This window comes from Lissotriton vulgaris, chromosome 4_1 (genome assembly GCF_964263255.1).
Source record: "Lissotriton vulgaris chromosome 4_1, aLisVul1.2, whole genome shotgun sequence".
Taxonomy (NCBI): domain Eukaryota; kingdom Metazoa; phylum Chordata; class Amphibia; order Caudata; family Salamandridae; genus Lissotriton; species Lissotriton vulgaris.
This window is the reverse complement of record NC_141691.1, coordinates 9,320,887-9,339,012: the sequence shown is the minus strand read 5'-3', so window position 1 is coordinate 9,339,012 and position 18,126 is coordinate 9,320,887.

Here is an 18,126-nt window from a genome sequence, read left to right as displayed (position 1 = left end):
AATTCTCTGCAATACCCTCATTTCAAGGTGGATGTTTTTTGGGCATTTACAGAGGCTTTTCACTATTTCAAATGAAAATGCAGGGCTTATGTCTGTTTGACCATAACACCACACTGATAGAATTTGGTAATTCTTCACATTCAATAATCAAGTTATTCTCGAATAAGGAAAGAATACCTGGAATGATGATGTTGTTGGAGCAGTTTTTAGGCACTCTAATGCAGCCGTTAGTAGTTTCGCAATGAAAAAAGACAACAATCAATATCCCCTACCTGCCATGGCTTTAGATGTTGTACGTCAAGACATCTATGTTTCTGGAAGGGTCCCATCTCAGTAGAATTTAATGTTTCTTCACAGAATAATAATTTTGAGACACTATTAATCAAGGTCTTTTAAAATAAGAAAACAATACCCTGAATGTTTATAGATAAGTCTTCAGGTATTCTAATGCGGCCTATCGTCGATCCTAAATCAACAAAAAAGCACCAAAATATAAATCAATATCCTCCTACCTGCCACGGCTTTAGCAGTTGTACATTGATACAGCTGCTGTTCTGAAAAGGTCCCATCCCAGGTGTGCATGAGATCAGGTCCTGCAGAGCGTGTGCCAGGGCATACGCTGCAAGGTAGGTGTGATAAGTCTAACTCATTTCAGACAATACAAACATTGACTCCAGGTCTTCAAGCACCTCTGTGCCAGTGCACTGCAGCTCCCCATCCTTAGAGTTCACAGGCCCTGATCCTGAAGAGCTGGCATTGTTTGACCACTTACACCCAAAGGCTGCCTCCCAGAAGGAATGGATGAAAACATCTCCAGGAAAACTGGAGGGGTGAAGGCTCTCTAGAAAAGACTTAAATCCGGGCATGTCAGGGGCATGGAGCACCATTGCCAAGGAACCATTCATTAATCTCATAGAGGACCATGGGAAATAATCTAAAGTTATTGTTAAACTAGTTGTGAAAATCCACATTCTATCAGTTATGTTCCAGTCATTCAGCTTCTGCAGAAGAGGTATAAGGTCCATCTCAGTACAATCACAGATGATAACCCTGGCAGAGGAGCTCCGTATCCTCTCAGCGATGCTCCTCATCTTTTCCGTTGAGAATTTGTCCTGGATTTTTTCCCAGAATGAGAAGCAGACTCCCATACTCTTCAGATCGTCCCACAGATCCTTGCCCCACATGTAGTAGATGTCAACATCTTCAGTTATTAGTCCTATCCAAGTCCAGCCAAAGTGCTTCACTAACTGTGCTAATGCCGTAGCCTGAGGTCTCATGGGGGGTACAGTGCGTAGAAATGATGGGAACTGAGATTTGTCACTCAGGGAATCGTGCACTGCTCCATAACTGATCTAAAAAGAAGCACAGTGAACAGACCAATAATTGACATCCTAGGAAATATTCTGAGACTTTTAGTTTTACACCACTCAAATCAAAGATGACAGTTTAATTTCCAAGATATGATGAGATATCACATGCTACAACATTTAAAATTATATCAATTACAACTATTGTAAGAGTTTCTTTTGTACCAGAAAGGCAACCTGCAATTAAATCCCTCAAATGTTCTCAGTTTGTAAATCAATGCTGAAAATAAGTACATGTAATTGTTTCATAAAGAAGAGGGGAAAAAGCAACTAGATGAAGAGGTAAGTGTCATGTGAACCTATCTAAAGTTGGCACTTACATACCAACTCCCTCCACATGTGTGCAAGCACACACAGACACACAAACATACACACACACATGCACACACAGCCCTCCGAACACACTTATACTCAGTTATAATTACACGATGTTCAGCTAATACCTGTGCAGCAATTGAGACATAAATTCTAGTGACAAACTGTGTACCACTAGCTTAACAATGTCTTTGTCCCTATCATACCTACATGTGTGCCATCATTGAGCTTATCACATGTATAAACACACAGACCTGGGTAACAAATTCAATAGCACCATTGATTCTCAGTGAAGAGAAGCACTCTGGAAATTGTACATGTCAATCAATCAATCAATCAATCAAAGCATTTATATAGTGCACTACTCACCCGGAGGGTCTCTAGGTGCTAGGGGAGGGGGATCCGCTACTGCTCGAACAGCCAGGTCTTGAGCTGCTTCCTGAAGGCAAGGTGGTCCTGGGTCAGGCGGAGGTGAGTCTGGAGGGAGTTCCATGTCTTGGCGGCAAGGTAGGAGAAGGACCGTCCCCCTGTGGTGGTTCTTCGGATTCATGAGACGACGGCGAGGGCGTGGCTGGTCGATCGAAGCTGGCGTTTGGGAGCGTGGAAGTTGAGGTATCCTGGTCCTTGGTTGTGTAGGGCTTTGTGAGAGTGGGTGAGGAGACGGAAGGTGATTCTCTTGTTGACAGGGAGCCAGTGCAGGTCTCTCAGGTGTTTGAAGATGTGGCTGCAACGGGGGATGTCCAGGATGAGTCGTGCAGAGGCGTTCTGGATCCGCTGAAGTCTCTTCTGGAGTTTGGTGGTGGTTTCTGCGTAGAGGGAGTTGCCGCAGTCCAGTCGGCTGGTGACGAGGGCCTGGGTGACCGTCTTCCTGGTCTCGGTGGGGATCCACCGGAAGATCTTACATAGCATGCGCAGGATGTTGAAACACGACGAGGAGACGGCATTGACTTGTCTGGTCATGGAGAGGGAGGAGTCCAGGATGAAGCCTAGGTTGCGTGCGTGGTCTGTTGGTTTGGGTGCGCTGCCTAGGTCGGGGGGCCACCAGGAGTCGTCCCAGGCGGAGGGTGAGGATCCCAGGATGAGGACTTCCGTCTTGTCCGAGTTCAGTTTCAGGCGACTGTTCTGCATCCATTCGGCTACCTCTTTCATCCCTTCGTGGAGGTTGGCTCTGGCGGTGGTGGGGTCGTTGGTGAGGGAGAGGATCAGCTGGGTGTCGTCGGCGTAGGAGATGATGTTGAGGTTGTGCTGGCGTGCGATGTCTGCGAGGGGGCTCATGTAGACATTGAAGAGGGTTGGACTGAGCGAGGAGCCTTGAGGAACGCCGCAGATGACTTTGGTGGCTTCAGATCTGAATGGGGGGAGGCGAACTCTCTGTGTCCTTCCGGCGAGGAAGGAGATGATCCACTCCAGTGCCTTCTTCTGGATTCCGACATTGCTGAGTCGCTTCACTAGTGTGCGGTGGCAGACAGTGTCGAAGGCCGCGGAGAGTTCTAGGAGGATGAGGGCTGCTGTTTCTCCATTGTCAAGCAGGGCTCGGATGTCATCGGTGGATGCGATCAGGGTGGTCTCTGTGCTGTGGTTGGCCCGAAAGCCAGACTGCGAGAGGTCGAGGGTTCTGTTCATCTCGAGGAAGGCGGCCAGCTGCTTGTTGACGGTCTTCTCGATGACTTTTGTAGGGAACGGGAGCAGCGAGATGGGGCGGTAGTTCTTGAGGTCGGTGGGGTCGGCTGATGGCTTCTTTAGTAGAGCGCTGAGTTCGGCGTGCTTCCAGCTCTCTGTGAAGGTAGCGGTGTCGAAGGAGGTGTTGATGATGTCCCGCAGGTGGGGTGCGATGACAGCACCGGCCTTGTTGAAGGCGTGGTGAGGGCAGGGGTCGGTCGGAGATCCGGAGTGGATGGAGTTCATCGTGCGGACGGTATCTTCGGTGCTGATCTGGGTCCAGGCGCGGAGGGTGGCGGTGGGGGGCGATGGTTCAGTCGTGGCGTGCGTCGGTTGAGTGCTGAAGCTGTTGTGTATGTCCGCGATCTTGTTGTGGAAGTAGGAGGCGAGGGAGTTGCAGAGGTCTTGCGAAGGGGTGATGTCGTTGTTTCCGGCGTTGGGGTTGGATAGCTCTTTAACGATGTTGAAGAGTTCCTTGCTGTTGTGTGCGTTGTTGTCGAGTCGTTCCTTGAATGCAGTTTTCTTGGTTGCGTGGATGAGTTGGTGGTGTTTTCGGGTGGCTAGCTTGAGGGCAGTCATGTTGTCCAGTGTTGGGTCTCTGCGCCAGGTTCTCTCGAGGGCTCTTTAGTTCTTTGGTGAACCATGGGGCTTTCTTGCTGCCGGGTCTGCTGGGCGGGGTCCTCAGGGGGACGAGGTCGTCAGCGCAGTCGCTGATCCACTTCGTGAGGTTGGTGGCCGCTTGGCTGGGGTTCGTTGCGCTGGTGGGTGGGTTCTTGCTCAGGGAAGTCACGAGCTGGTCGGCTGTGATCTTCTTCCAGCTTCTGCGTGCAACCTGTTGTTGGTGATGGTGGATCGTGGTCCTTTTGAAGCTGAAGTAGACGCAGCTGTGGTCCGTCCAGTGGAGTCCGGTGGCGTGGCTGAAGGCGATGTCCTTGCTGGATGAGAAGACGGGGTAGAGTGTGTGTCCGGGGTAGTGGGTGGGGGTGGTCACCAGCTGCTTGAGACCCCCTCTGAGTCCCCCTCTGTTAATCTATTGGACAAATACTACTTATTCAAACATGACTATGAATGCCACGTATGCACTATGTAAATCCTTATCCTATAATGTGCTGCATAATCTTTCTCAAGTACACCAGAAAACTCTTCATAGACATCCGGCAATATGGTGTGTCCAGTTTTTAGGAGGACCTTGAGTTTCAAATATACACGTACCTCTCAATCCTGCGTTAAAGTGACTCATTACTAAGCATTCTTGGTATCACTGAAAGGAGATCAGATATTCCTATAGATAATGTCCCATTCCTGCAATGGTACACATGTATGGCAGCCTGGGTTGTGCCGCATCTGGAACAAGCATCTCAAGTACATGGGGCCCTATTCTCAAAGATAAGTCTACATGTGTAGATTCACTGTAAGTATTTTTTTCTTACATATTTGAGTAACTTTACTACTTTTGGCAATTCCCCATTTACAAGTGTAAGGTGCTGAAAAGTGTAGACTAACATGCCCCAAGCCCTTGACCCACCAGGGAATAGAGTCAGTATCGTAGCTGCCTGCATTGACCATCACCGCATTGCTTATTGCGCTAGATCGCCTTAATTGGCAGCTCTTCTGTTTAGCGCTGTTTTGCCGATTTCACCAGCTCATTTACATAATAACGCGGCGCTAGTGCCAGTCTGTTGCATAGACTATTACTGCATTGCTTGCTGTGCCAATTTGTTGCCTGCACTGACCATTACGGCATTGCTTATAGCGCTAGATCGCCTTAATTAACAGCTCCACTGTTTAACGGTGTTCTGCCGTTTTGACGAGCTCATTAGCATATTACCGCGGCGCTAGGCTGCAATAACGCGCTGCTACGCTCTGTTTATCTGTGTTGCCTGTGCTCTGTATTTTTGTGCCTGGTTGTGCCTTGTGCCAGCTCCACTGCCTTAGTGTTAGCGTTTTTATGATCATAGTGTGCCCCAACCCGTTCTTCGAATTTGGGCTGACTGCCATTTTGTGTCTTCCTGTTGTTGTTGTTTTTGCCTCCCTGCCTTGATCTCCGCCCCGCTCCCGCCTCCCAGCTGCTCCTCCCTCCCACTGTTGGTCAGGCTGCACCCTTCCAACTGACCTCCGTGACCGTCCTGATTCCTTCGGATACGGTCGCTCCCCAACGCTACTCCCTGCCCTGCGAGATCGAATTTGGTATCGTAACTGCCTGCATTGACCATCACCGCATTGCTTATTGCGCTAGATCGCCTTAATTGGCAGCTCTTCTGTTTAGCGCTGTTTTGCCGATTTCACCAGCTCATTTACATAATAACGCGGCGCTAGTGCCAGTCTGTTGCATAGACTATTACTGCATTACTTGCTGTGCCAATTTGTTGCCTGCACTGACCATTACGGCATTGCTTATAGCGCTAGATCGCCTTAATTAACAGCTCCACTGTTTAACGGTGTTCTGCCGTTTTGACGAGCTCATTAGCATATTTCCGCGGCGCTAGGCTGCAATAACGCGCTGCTACGCTCTGTTTATCTGTGTTGCCTGTGCTCTGTATTTTTGTGCCTGGTTGTGCCTTGTGCCGGCTCCACTGCCTTAGTGATAGCGTTTTTATGATCATAGTGTGCCCCAACCCGTTCTTCGAATTTGGGCTGACTGCCATTTTGTGTCTTCCTGTTGTTGTTGTTTTTGCCTCCCTGCCTTGATCTCCGCCCCGCTCCCGCCTCCCAGCTGCTCCTCCCTCGCCCCTCCCCCTATACGTTCAACTTATGTCAGATGCATTCTCGCGCAGCGTTCACGCGCAGCGGTCGCGCCGAAGGTGCGCCAAAGGTAAGCCCATCTACGCCCGTCCGCGCCTGGACCGCGCCCAGCGCCAGACCCCCTAGCCCCCGTCCCTCCCACCCCTCCCGCATTACTTACGATTCCTCCACCCTCCTAGCCCTTAACCCCGGCCGTTCCCCCAACTGCGTCCAAGCCGCTCCTGGACACACCCATGGACCCTTTTCCTGCTTCTCTTGCAAGTTCGACGGCACCAAGAACAACTCCCCATCTACGAACACACAACAGATATCCGACCCCAACCACCTACAATGCATCCTGCTCAACACCCGCTCGGTCCACAGGCACGCCATCGACCTCTGGAATCTACTAGACACCATCTCTCCGGACGTCGCCTTCCTAACAGAAACATGGATGAACGCCACATCAGCCCCAGACATCACCATTGCTATCCCAGAAGGCTATAAGATCATTCGCAAGGACCATACCGGCCACACAGGAGGAGTCATCGCTATCGTCCATAAGAAATCCATCCGCATCTCAACCAGCTCTGACGTCAATCTCGCCAACACTGAACACCTTCACTTCCAGATCCACATCAACCCGAAGACCACACTCAGAGGCACCCTCCTTTACAGGCCACCAAGACCCCGCGCACAATTTAGTGAAGACATCACGGACTTCATCACTCCACACGCGCTCCTCTCCGAGGATTACATCCTTTTGGGAGACCTCAACTTTCACCTTGAAAAGTACAACAACCGCAACACCACCACCCTCTTGGACAACCTCACCAACCTCGGACTTAAACAACTTGTCACTACCTCCACCCACATCGCAGGTCACACACTCGACCCTATCTTCACCTCCAGCAAACATGTCTCCTTCAGCCACACCACAGCTCTCCTTTGGACTGACCACAGCTGCGTTCACTTTACCTACAACAAGCCCACATCCAACAACCACCCCCAACCCACTCTGCAAAGAAACTGGAACAAAATCACCATCGACCAGATCTCCTCATCGCTTCTTCAGAACCCCTCAGCCCACACCTCAAACCCCGACCAAGCAGCCACCAACCTCACCCAATAGTTATCCAACAGCGCCGACATCCTAGCACCACTGAAAAAATGACAAATCAAACTAGGCAGCAAGAAGGCCTCCTGGTTCAACGATGATCCTAAGAAATCCAAGAAACTCTGCCGCTCCCTTGAGAAAGCCTGGAAAAAAGACCCAACCACCAGCACCAAGGACGCCTTTAAAAACGCCACCCGCATACACCACCAACTGATCCGAAATGCCAAGAAAGCCGCTTTCAAGGACCGACTCGATAACAACGCCCACAACAGCAAGGAATTAGTCAACATCGTCGAGGAATTTACAAACCCCTCAGCCAACTCCAACGACATCACCCCCTCTCAAGCCCTCTGCGACTCCCTAGCCTCATTCTTCCACAACAAAAATGCAGACATCCACAACAGCTTCGACAACCGACCCGAAGACCAACCCACCCAACCCCCTGCAGGACCCCCACCCCCCCTGAACATCCTCAATGACTGGAAGCCAATCTCCACTGAGGACACCATCCGTCTGATGAACTCTATCCACTCAGGATCCCCCACAGACCCATGCCCTCACCACATCTTTAACAAAGCTGACTCCATTATAGCACCGCACCTCCGAGAGGTCATCAACTGCTCCCTCAACTCCGCAACCTTCCCGGAAAGCTGGAAACTTGCCGAACTCAGCGCCCTCCTGAAGAAACCCACAGCTGACCCCACCGAACTCAAAAACTACCGCCCTATCTCACTCCTTCCATTCCCGGCCAAAGTCATCGAAAAAGCGGTCAACAACCAGCTCGCCGCATTCCTCGAAACCAACAAATCCCTCGACCCCTCACAATCCGGCTTCTGAGCCAAGCACAGCACTGAAACCGCCCTCATCGCAGCAACAGACGACATTCGAACTCTACTGGACAATGGAGACACAGTCGCCCTCATCCTCCTCGACCTCTCCGCAGCCTTTGACACGGTCTGTCATAGCACCCTTTTACAACGCCTCAGAAACGTCGGAATCCAAGGAAAAGCACTGGAATGGATCACCTCGTTCCTCACCGGAAGAACCCAGAGAGTCCGCCTTCCACCATTCAAGTCAGAGGCCCATGAAGTCATCTGCGGCGTACCACAAGGATCTTCACTCAGCCCCACCCTCTTCAACGTATACATGAGCCCCCTCGCGGTCATCGCACGCCAACACAACCTCAACATCATCTCCTTCGCCGACGACACTCAACTGATCCTCTCACTCACCAAAGACCCGAACACTGCCAAAACCCACCTGCATGAAGGAATGAAAGAAGTAGCCGAATGGATGAAGCACAGCCGTCTGAAACTGAACTCAGACAAAACAGAAGTCCTCATCCTAGGCACCTCCCCCTCCGCCTGGGTTGACTCTTGGTGGCCAGAGGCCCTTGGAAAAGCACCCATCCTGAAGGACCACGCTGGGAACCTGGGCGTCATCCTGGATTCCTCACTCTCGATGAACAGGCAAGTCAACGCCGTTTCTTCATCTTGCTTCAACATTCTTCGCATGCTCAAAAAAACATTCCGCTGGATCCCCACCGAAACTAGAAAAACGGTCACCCACGCTCTGGTCACGAGCCGACTGGACTACGGAAACACCCTTTACGCCGGTACCACCACAAAACTCCAAAAAAACTCCAACGCATCCAGAACGCTTCAGCCAGGCTCGTATTAGACATCCCGCGTAAAGAACACATCTCTGGTCACCTGAAAAACCTCCACTGGCTCCCCGTCAATAAGAAGATTACTTTCCGGCTTCTAACCCACGCACACAACGCACTCTACGAAATCGGACCCGAATGCCTCAACACACGACTGTCCTTCTACACCCCCTCCCGCCAGCTACGATCCTCCAACCAAGCCCTTGCCACTGTACCTCGCATCAACAAAACCACCATGGGAGGTAGATCCTTCTCCTACCTGGCAGCTAAAACCTGGAACTCACTTCCCACTCACCTTCGCCTTACTCAGAACCACCTAGCATTCAGAAAGCAACTTAAAACGTGGATATTTGACCAGTAATTACCCACCCGTCTTCAAGCGCCTTGAGACCCTCTGGGTATGTAGTGCGCTATATAAATTTATTGACTTGACTTGACTTAAAATAAGATTACTGCTAGTAGTAGTGCCTTTCTGATCATATTTCATATTCTGCATAAACACAACCTCAATCAGGGCTGAGAGCTCCCTATTGTAAAGTATAGGGAAAAGTTTATAAGTCTATTAAACCTTTTTTAAAATAATATCAAAAACATGTTTATGTTAAATAGTAATGTAAATTCATGTTATCAATTTAAAAATGTTACAGCAATAATGACTTAATTGTAAAATAAACAAAGATATATTTTGAATATATTACATTAAAATAAACGTTTTCTGATGTTCACATTAAAAAAATCCAACTAAAGTAAAAAACATATATTTTTGTTATGTATCGCGAATAGAAAATAATTTATTTAACATTATTTCACATGGGTTTCAATTTTAAAACCCTGCCTCCATTATTTTCATGACATGCTGGACTGAATACAAATTCTGAGCTGTGATACATTTATTGCAGTTTTGGTACTTATTGACTGTAATACGTTTAGGAGTGCAGTTCGCGAATAGCAATGGACTTACTTTTTTATGTTTGATGCATCTCTCTCCATAAAGCCCTTCTTAGGCCCCTCTTGACCTTGCCTTACTCCTCGCTTAGTCCTGCCCTTTATAGGAGGGTAATCCCTATGTTCCAGTTATTCCCCATCCTTCTCTCATTTACTACTAACGTGCATGCGTATGTGTCCAGAGATCACTGTGCATTAAAGATAGGAAAGGCAGAGTTGCCAACCTCCACAGAGGTTTATGAAGCAATTTGTAGTATATGAGTAGAATTACTGTCACCCTACTAAATGTACTAAACATGGAGTTTGTGAATAGTTCTATAGAGTTAATACACCATAAGGTAAAGGAAGAAGCATTGCCGTGGCGAAAGGTGCTGGATTTGAAATGCCTCTTAGTCTGCTCCTTCCACGCATCATTTTTATTCATGGCAATCCATGGCCTCTTTCTGCCATCACCCTGCTTTCACCAATATACATTAACTGCTGCAACCTTAAATTAGTGATACACAGTGCTGGCTGCAGACAGAATATGGCACTTACTGTGGTAATATGGCACTTACTGTGGTAATGTAAGAATATTGCACTTACTGTGGTCCCTGCTTAGTTGGGACTATTACCACCTGGTGGGAGTCAGTTAATGAGGTGCTGTTTGTGGAATGATACGGTTGATGGAGTGGTGCAGTTCACCCAGCTGCAACTGACATCTCAGATGTGCTCTGACAAGAATCGGGGTTTACATGGCAGGTCCTGGTGCCTTTGGATTGAGAGATATCCAGGCATGGCACCATTTTAAAACAGGGAAATGGTATCTTTTGAAAACAATTGGGCTAATTTTTTTTTTCCATTAACTTCTAGAGAAAAAGAGGTAATTTCAGGTGCGAGACAGCTAACCTAAAGTCATGTATGGCTTCAATAATTTGGAGTCTCTTGCCTGAATCATGTCTGTTGACATGAATGGGTGTTTGTGGGCAAAATGTTATATGAGCTACAGCACAGGAAAGATGTGGCATAGCGGCAGGGCGGCTGACTCCGTAGTGCGGGGTTTACGGTTCAATTGCCAGAGGAAGCTCAGCTTCGTGTGCATCTGAGCAAAAGCTCACTTAATCTACCTCATGGCCCACAGCACCTAGTGACTCTTACATGTGATTAGTTTGTGCTTTACAAATTTCGGGTTGGTTCTTGGTTGGTTGGATAACCACTCACACCAAGGTGACACCATGCATAGACCATCCAACAGTTAAAGCTCTTTGAAGATGGTTGCTGATGCGTACAAAGATGTGCAACTAAGACCAGGATGACACTCCAGCAAAACCTCTGCTTATGAGCTCTTGGAACTTGTGCAGGTTTGGTAAACTTTTCTCATGATCAGTCAGTTTGCGTTTGTCCAGACAGTTTTCTCACTTTTTTTTGTTTTCCTCACTTTGTTTCTCTGCAGGTTTTATTTATATTTCCTGAATATTTCTACTGTGCAGTGGTCTTCAAATGACGCTCTAAATGTCTGGCTTAGCATTCCCTGTTCATGGGTCTAATGAGTTTGTACTCCATAAGCAGTTGCTTTGTTTATAAATTGTATCTGGTGCATATAAAATAAGGTGTTTACAACCTGTTTCTCTCTCACACAAAAATTACAGTTGCCTCACCTATTTCTCCACAGTGCGTTTTCCTCAAACATATGTAAGCATGTAGTATTCATTGTGTACAAACAGACAGTCAGCGTGTGATGGAGGTTAGTTTGTAGCTGAGAGCGAAAGTCAATGGTCACTATGATAACCATTCTATAGAGTGGTGCACATTCAGCTCGTTCCTTAATTGTAGCCCGGCTGTGGCTGTCCTGATGGATATTTCAAAGTAATTCCAGGTCCTAAGTGTAAAGATCGAGAAGGCAAGTTGCTTTCTTTTTTTTATTTGGAGCTCTTTTTATCTCCAGGCAGATGGTGGATTGACGGCAGGTGTGTTAAGAGCAGCGAAATGTTCGAGCCCCATGTAGAGGTGAAAGATAACTCTGGCCAAGAAGCAACCTTCAGGAATTCTACAAGTGATATGGATCTTTTGGGACCTTGAGGTGACAATGTGATGGAACAAATGTTGTGTAGATAAGTAGAATAACCAGAAAACAATATCTCTAGTGAATCCCATATGAGACTTCAGAGTGTGAGGGTGTTATCGTTGACAATGTCAGAGATAGTTAAGAGGTTGAGTGATACCAGGAGTCCAGTGTTATCTTAATCCGTGGTCAATAGGATATCACCTGTGATTTTAAAGGGACCTGTCCGATAGCGCCAATGTACTCTGATGCTGGATTGATAGTTGAGGGAGAGGGAGAGGATGTGGCTAATAACTAGAGTGTTTGACTTCGAAGCTGGGGATTGTGTTCAAGTCCCGGCAGTGACATCCTGCGATTCTTGGCAAATCATTTAATGTCCAGGTACCTAGAAAAATTTATGTATTGATTGGTAACATAGCTGGTGCTCATGTAAAGCGCTCTGATACCTTTGAGTCAAGTTTGTGCTGTATAAATCTTCCCCCAATAAAGTTGTATGGATCATAGCTAGCACTGATGTGATCTTGACTTTGTGAATTTACTTATTTTTCAAATATTTTGCCAATGAAGGAATGGTGGGTGATGAGCTAATAGTTGGCAATGTCAAAGGGTCTACAGTGAGTTTCTTCAGGAGTGGGAGAAGGTGGCCTAATTTGAGTGGTTTAAGGAAAATTCCTTGAGCAAGACAAATATTTTAAATAGTAAGTAGAGGTGACAGGCTTTCTCTAGAGAGGACTTTGATGAAGGATTAGGTTAACATAACAACACCATAGGCTGTGGTTTTGAGGGCACTGAGGACATCAGTGAGATAGTGCTTTGAACTTTGCCCATTGTGGGATGCAGTGCAGAGTAGTTGGTGTCAGAGGAGAAGCAAGTTTGGTGTCCTCAACATACTGTCGGATATTATGCATTTTTCATTGAAGAAGTGTTTGACGACATTGAACTTGTCTGTGGAGTATGGGAGAAGAGCATCAGTCAGAGTGTCATGCAGTTCTTGTTTGCTTAAAATATTGTTTTCCATTTACTGATAGCTTCATTGATGCTGTTGTTATAGTACTTGGCTTTGTCTGAAGTTATGTGCTGGCTAAAGACTGCTTGGAGGGACTTATTTATTTATTTATTTATTTAGTATATTTATAGAGCGCAAGCCTGTCACCCAGAGGGCATCCTGGCGCTTTGAGCTTAAGCAACAGCACTATTCACTTACACAGCATTTTTTGGAAATAAGTGCGTTTTTAGGGCTTTCCGGAACGGAAGATAGTTGCTGTGGCTTCTCAGAGAAAGAGGCAGGGAGTTCCATAGCTTGGCAGCAGCCACACTGAATGAACGGCCGCCCATCCTGACTCTCTGAAACCTCGGAACTACCACCAGCTGCGCAGAAGAGTATCGGAGAGGTCGCGAGGCAGAATACCAAGAGAACATATTCTGCGAAGGTATCGGGCCCTGATGGTGTACAGCTTTGAACACTAAACACGCGGCTTTGTACAGCACCCTCAGATGTACCGGGAGCCAGTGTAACTCTTTCAAAGCTAGGGTAGAAGAACCAGACCTAGGCCATGAGAGGGCCAACTTGGCGGCCATGTTCTGCACGCGTTGTAACTTCCCCACCAGATTTTTTGGGGCCTCCAGAAGTAGCGCGTTACAATAATCTAAACGACTTAGAATAGTACCGCAAACTACCTGGCGTGGGCGGGGAGAAGGGGCAGAACTTTACGCAGCATGCGTAACAGCATCATGCACGTGGACGTGGTTTTATTAACGTGCAGGTCGAGCTGTAGATTTGGGCCGAAGATCACCCCCAAGTTGCGAGCAGATGGTGCAGCGGAGACTGGCTCGGGAAAGGAGGCTGGCCAAAAGTTCTCTGGCAATGTCCGTGAGATCCGATCGGTAGAACAATAAAGAACCTCAGTCTTCGCACTGTTAAATTGTAGGGAGTTGGCCCGTAACCAGTCCGCTGTGGCTGCCATGCAGCGATGGAATGTCTCCAGCGAGACCGCCTTATCACCCTCCAAGGAAAAGACCAGCTGGGTATCATCGGCATAGTTAAATGCCGAGACACCAAAAGATTTAATAAGATGGACCAGGGGGCGGAGGTACAGGTTGAAAAGTATTGGGCTGATGGCCGAGCCCTGTGGCACCCCCTGCCCTACTTTCCTTGGTTGAGAGCAGAATGGAGGAAGCGATACCAGCTGTTGCCCTCTTGATGAGGGTTCGATGGCACACCGTTTCGAACGCGGCCGACATGTCGAGCAGCACTAAGAAGGCTGCCCGACCACTGTCGACGCGCGAACGAAGATTGTGTGACTTCAGTTGTGTGGGGTCATAAAGGGTTTTTGTTTTTCTTCCTGGTCTATGGATAGAACGTGGATGCTTGCTAGGTATATTCAGAACCAGGATAATGAGTGGGTTCAGTTTTCACATTAGTGTTTTATATGGAGTTTGGGAGTTGGTAAACTGTGTTGAAGTGATTTAGAAGATATGGAGTGGTAGGGTAAAAGAGGAGTATGAACTTTTTGTTACCCATGAAGGTTTTTGCTAGAAAGATCTAACGGTTAGTTATTCCATTTCAGGTTGACAGCAATGTGTTGTTTGGACAGTTAATATTGGTGATAGTGGTGGCAAATTTATTGGCCCATTCTAGGGCTAGGAGCGACTAGTTTTAGATGGCTGGTGAAGTTGAGAAGATGAGTCCCAGGAGGTGCCTTTATAGTGTGATAATTGGGTAACATGTAGAGGGTGTATTTTTGTGGTTTCATGCCTGATTTGTCTGGGGGATAATGTTATGGCCTTATTGGATTAATGAAGTGGTGAGGTGTTATGACAGTTTGTCTATTTTCTATCCAAGAGGCCTGTGGACAAGGTGGAAGATGGCAGGCTAAGTGTTGTAAAGTGTAAAGTGATATGTGAGGAACTCACTCGAGTTGGGTGTGGCTCGCTTACATAGGGTGCAGAACCAAGTTTATTTTTGGTTGACAGTGGGATCCCCTTCCATTTTTATGAGCATGGTCTATACCAGGGCTCTCGAATGTCGGTTATGGAGGGCTGGAGCCATGCCATATTTTTAGCTTATCCACATTTAGATAATTAAGCCTTCATGAAAATTTGTCATGTACCTGGCCCTCCAGGACCAACATTAGAGAACCCTTGTCTACACAATAGATGTGAGAAGAAGGGTGTTTAGGATGTATGAGGATGCAGCGGTGAACCATGTTTCTGTGATGAAGTCTATCAAAGTTGTGTTCAGTGACGGGATCTATGGTGTGAGTATGAAGCACTGCTGACCATGCGTTCCTGAACATGAAATGGAGTTTGTGCTCTGTAGTTCAAGGGTGCGTGATGGTTAGTAAGAAGTGTATGCTGTAGGGTGGGCGGAATATGTAATTCCACTGATGTAATTGGAGGAATTTAGTAATTCTGTGTTTCCCTTGTAACACAGAATTACTAATAAAATTCAGCCGCTCACCTGATGGAATTTATCAGCCCTGTTTGTTTTTTAAACAGGACTGGAAGAGGGAGCAGTCTCACTATGTTTAACAACACTGCAGGTTAAACTTTAGCCTGTGGTGATTTTTAAACATAGAGGCAAAGCACCCTCTTCTGCCCCGTATAAAATCCACAAACTATACTATTGTGCATACCCCCTGTCACTCTTATGTACTCAGACTGAGCTTGTAAAGATGCTAAGCAGTATGTTTAGCAGTGCACACCTCTCTGAGCCCTTACACACTGTGCATTAAGGTAAGGGTGCTGAGGCGTATGCACTATAAGTGCATTTGGTATTTGGCACTGCAATTTATTAGCTTAAAATGCATCCTCAAATATATTTCTGGACACAAGGGTGCATTTTGCACTAAGAAAATAGTGTCAAATTCTCCTTCCACCCCGGCACAGAATGCCACTGAATCTTGCTGAATTTAAAGTAATTCTGTGAAATTCTGCTGAATCAAATTCCAGCAATCTGCCCATTCCTAGTATGCAGCTGTGCCTATGTGTGGTGAGGATCCTCCTTGAGCAGTTATGTGGCATACATCTGGGTGTGATTGTGAAAATAGGCATGGCACATTGCCAAGTGAGGCACACGATGGTCTCTTAATTCTTAGTTTTAGGGTTGCCTGATAGAAGTATGAATGGTTTTACCATACATGCCCCTATCACGCAGCATAAACCACAAATGTTTCTTAACCATGCATTCCTTCACCATGTATGGCTTTACCAAGTAATTGTGTGGTAAAGGCATGAATGGTAAAGGGGTATGCATGGGTAAGGTCATGAACACTCTCCCCCCTGCTCTAAGCTCCAAACTCCACCCTGAGGTCTAAATACCTCAGGGTCCAAATACCCGACCGCCTCCCAACCCCCACATCATCCCTAACACTTTAGAAAGACTACCTCAACCCCCTCGCACCCCCTTACACTGTCCCTAAAACTAACCCAACCTCTTACACTTTAGCCTAAAATGCAAACCTCTATTTTAAAAAACGTACCTCTCCCCCAAGTGCTAAAAATGACCCCACCCTCCACTAAGCTCTAAAAACTACCCTGACTACCTATTCCTCACCCCCTGCCCTGAGACCTAAAACCCTGTTCCTTAACAAACACTATGCTGATCCCTTCCCACCCCTGGGCTGTCCTTAATGCTACCCCAACCACTTCCACTCCCCTTAGGTGTAATACATTAACCCCTACTTAAAAAAAGACTACCCGACCCTCCCCCGCCCTAAAAACTCAGCAGACTACCCCACATTGCTGAAAACTACCCCAATCGCTCACATCCTGGGTAACTGCCCTGGCTACCCCAGCCCTGAAAACTACCACAGACCCCCTATCCTGAAAACTACATCAGATGCATATTACTGAAAAACACTGCCTACCCCATGCCCTGAAAACTACCCCTGACCTCCTGGCCCTGAAAATGTACCCTGAATCCCCCAGCCCAGCAAACAAACCCAACCCCTCAGCCCTGAAAACTACCCTGACCCCCAGCCGAGAAAATTACCCAAACCCCCAACCCACAAAACTACCCTGTCCACCTGCCCAGAAAATCACCCCAAACCCCAGCCCAGAAAACTACCTCAACCCAAGCCCAGAAAACTACCCTGACCCTCAGCCCAGAAAAGTACCTCAACCCCAGGCCAGAAAACTACCCCAACCCCAGCCCAGAAAACTACCCTGACCCTCATCCCAGAAAACTAGCCTGACCCCCAGCTTAGAAAACTACACCCCACACCCCTGCCTAGAAAACTACCCCAACCCCCCTACGCAGATAAGTACCCAGCCCCATTATCTCACTGTAGCTCTGGTTAAGGCAAGTGAGGTTAAGCTTGCGTGGTCAGAACACTCGTGGTTAAGACAGCGGTGTTCTGACCATTTCCTGTAGAATAGGAGTTCTGGACGTAAGCTATTCTTGTCCGGAAAGGCCCTAAAATTTAATTGTCCTCATCTTTGTTCGCCTTTACATGTCTAAACAGGAGATGTATTTGTCTGTGTTGGGCTTTCGCTGTATTTAAATGTGATCTGAGTTTGTTATAAGTATTTTAGGAAGTTTCTCTTCCCAGTTGAATCTGATGAGATCATTTTCAGTTTAATGCACGGTGAGAAGCTGTTTTCGTTCATTTTCATTACTAAATGGTGCATGCTTGAAAACCAAGGCTTTGAAAGCTGGGCCAGTGCTTTATTCTTAGATCTTGCGTTTGGAAACCACTTAAATAGGACATGGTTGGCATTGTCTGCAGGATTTCTGCCCATTCTGATAACCGAAAGGAGAATGTCTTGGTTTAAGAGGAAGGTGAGCTTTGAGGCTGAGAAACCCAAATATTCTGTGCCAGGGAGGGTTGAGGAAGATGGTAGCCTGTGGCCAAGGGACAGGGGAAGCATACAGAAGCCTCTATGCAATGGGATCTAGGGGAGAAGCCCAGCTGAAGCTAACTGAAAATGACAACCAGGAGTGTAAAGTTGGGTAAGCGTGCTACACTTAGGATAAGATAAGCAAGCAGGTGAGGAACAAACCATCGGAATCCAAGCTGGAGGTACGCTAGATTTATAGAGAAGCACCCTATTATAGACCTCTTAACCCAGGAATTTTTAGGTTTTCAAGATCATCAACCAAGGTCTTGCAAGAGCGTCCTTTGGGGCAAAGGTGAAAAGAAGAGGGCTTGGGTACAACACGCAAAGTAGTACTACAGGAGTCAGAAACTGACATAGAGGAAGAGACTGAAGAAGATATGGTGCTGTGCCATACCCCGACCAGTGGTGTTAAAAAGATATAAGGAAATCAAGGCCAGAATAGCAGTTCCTGGAG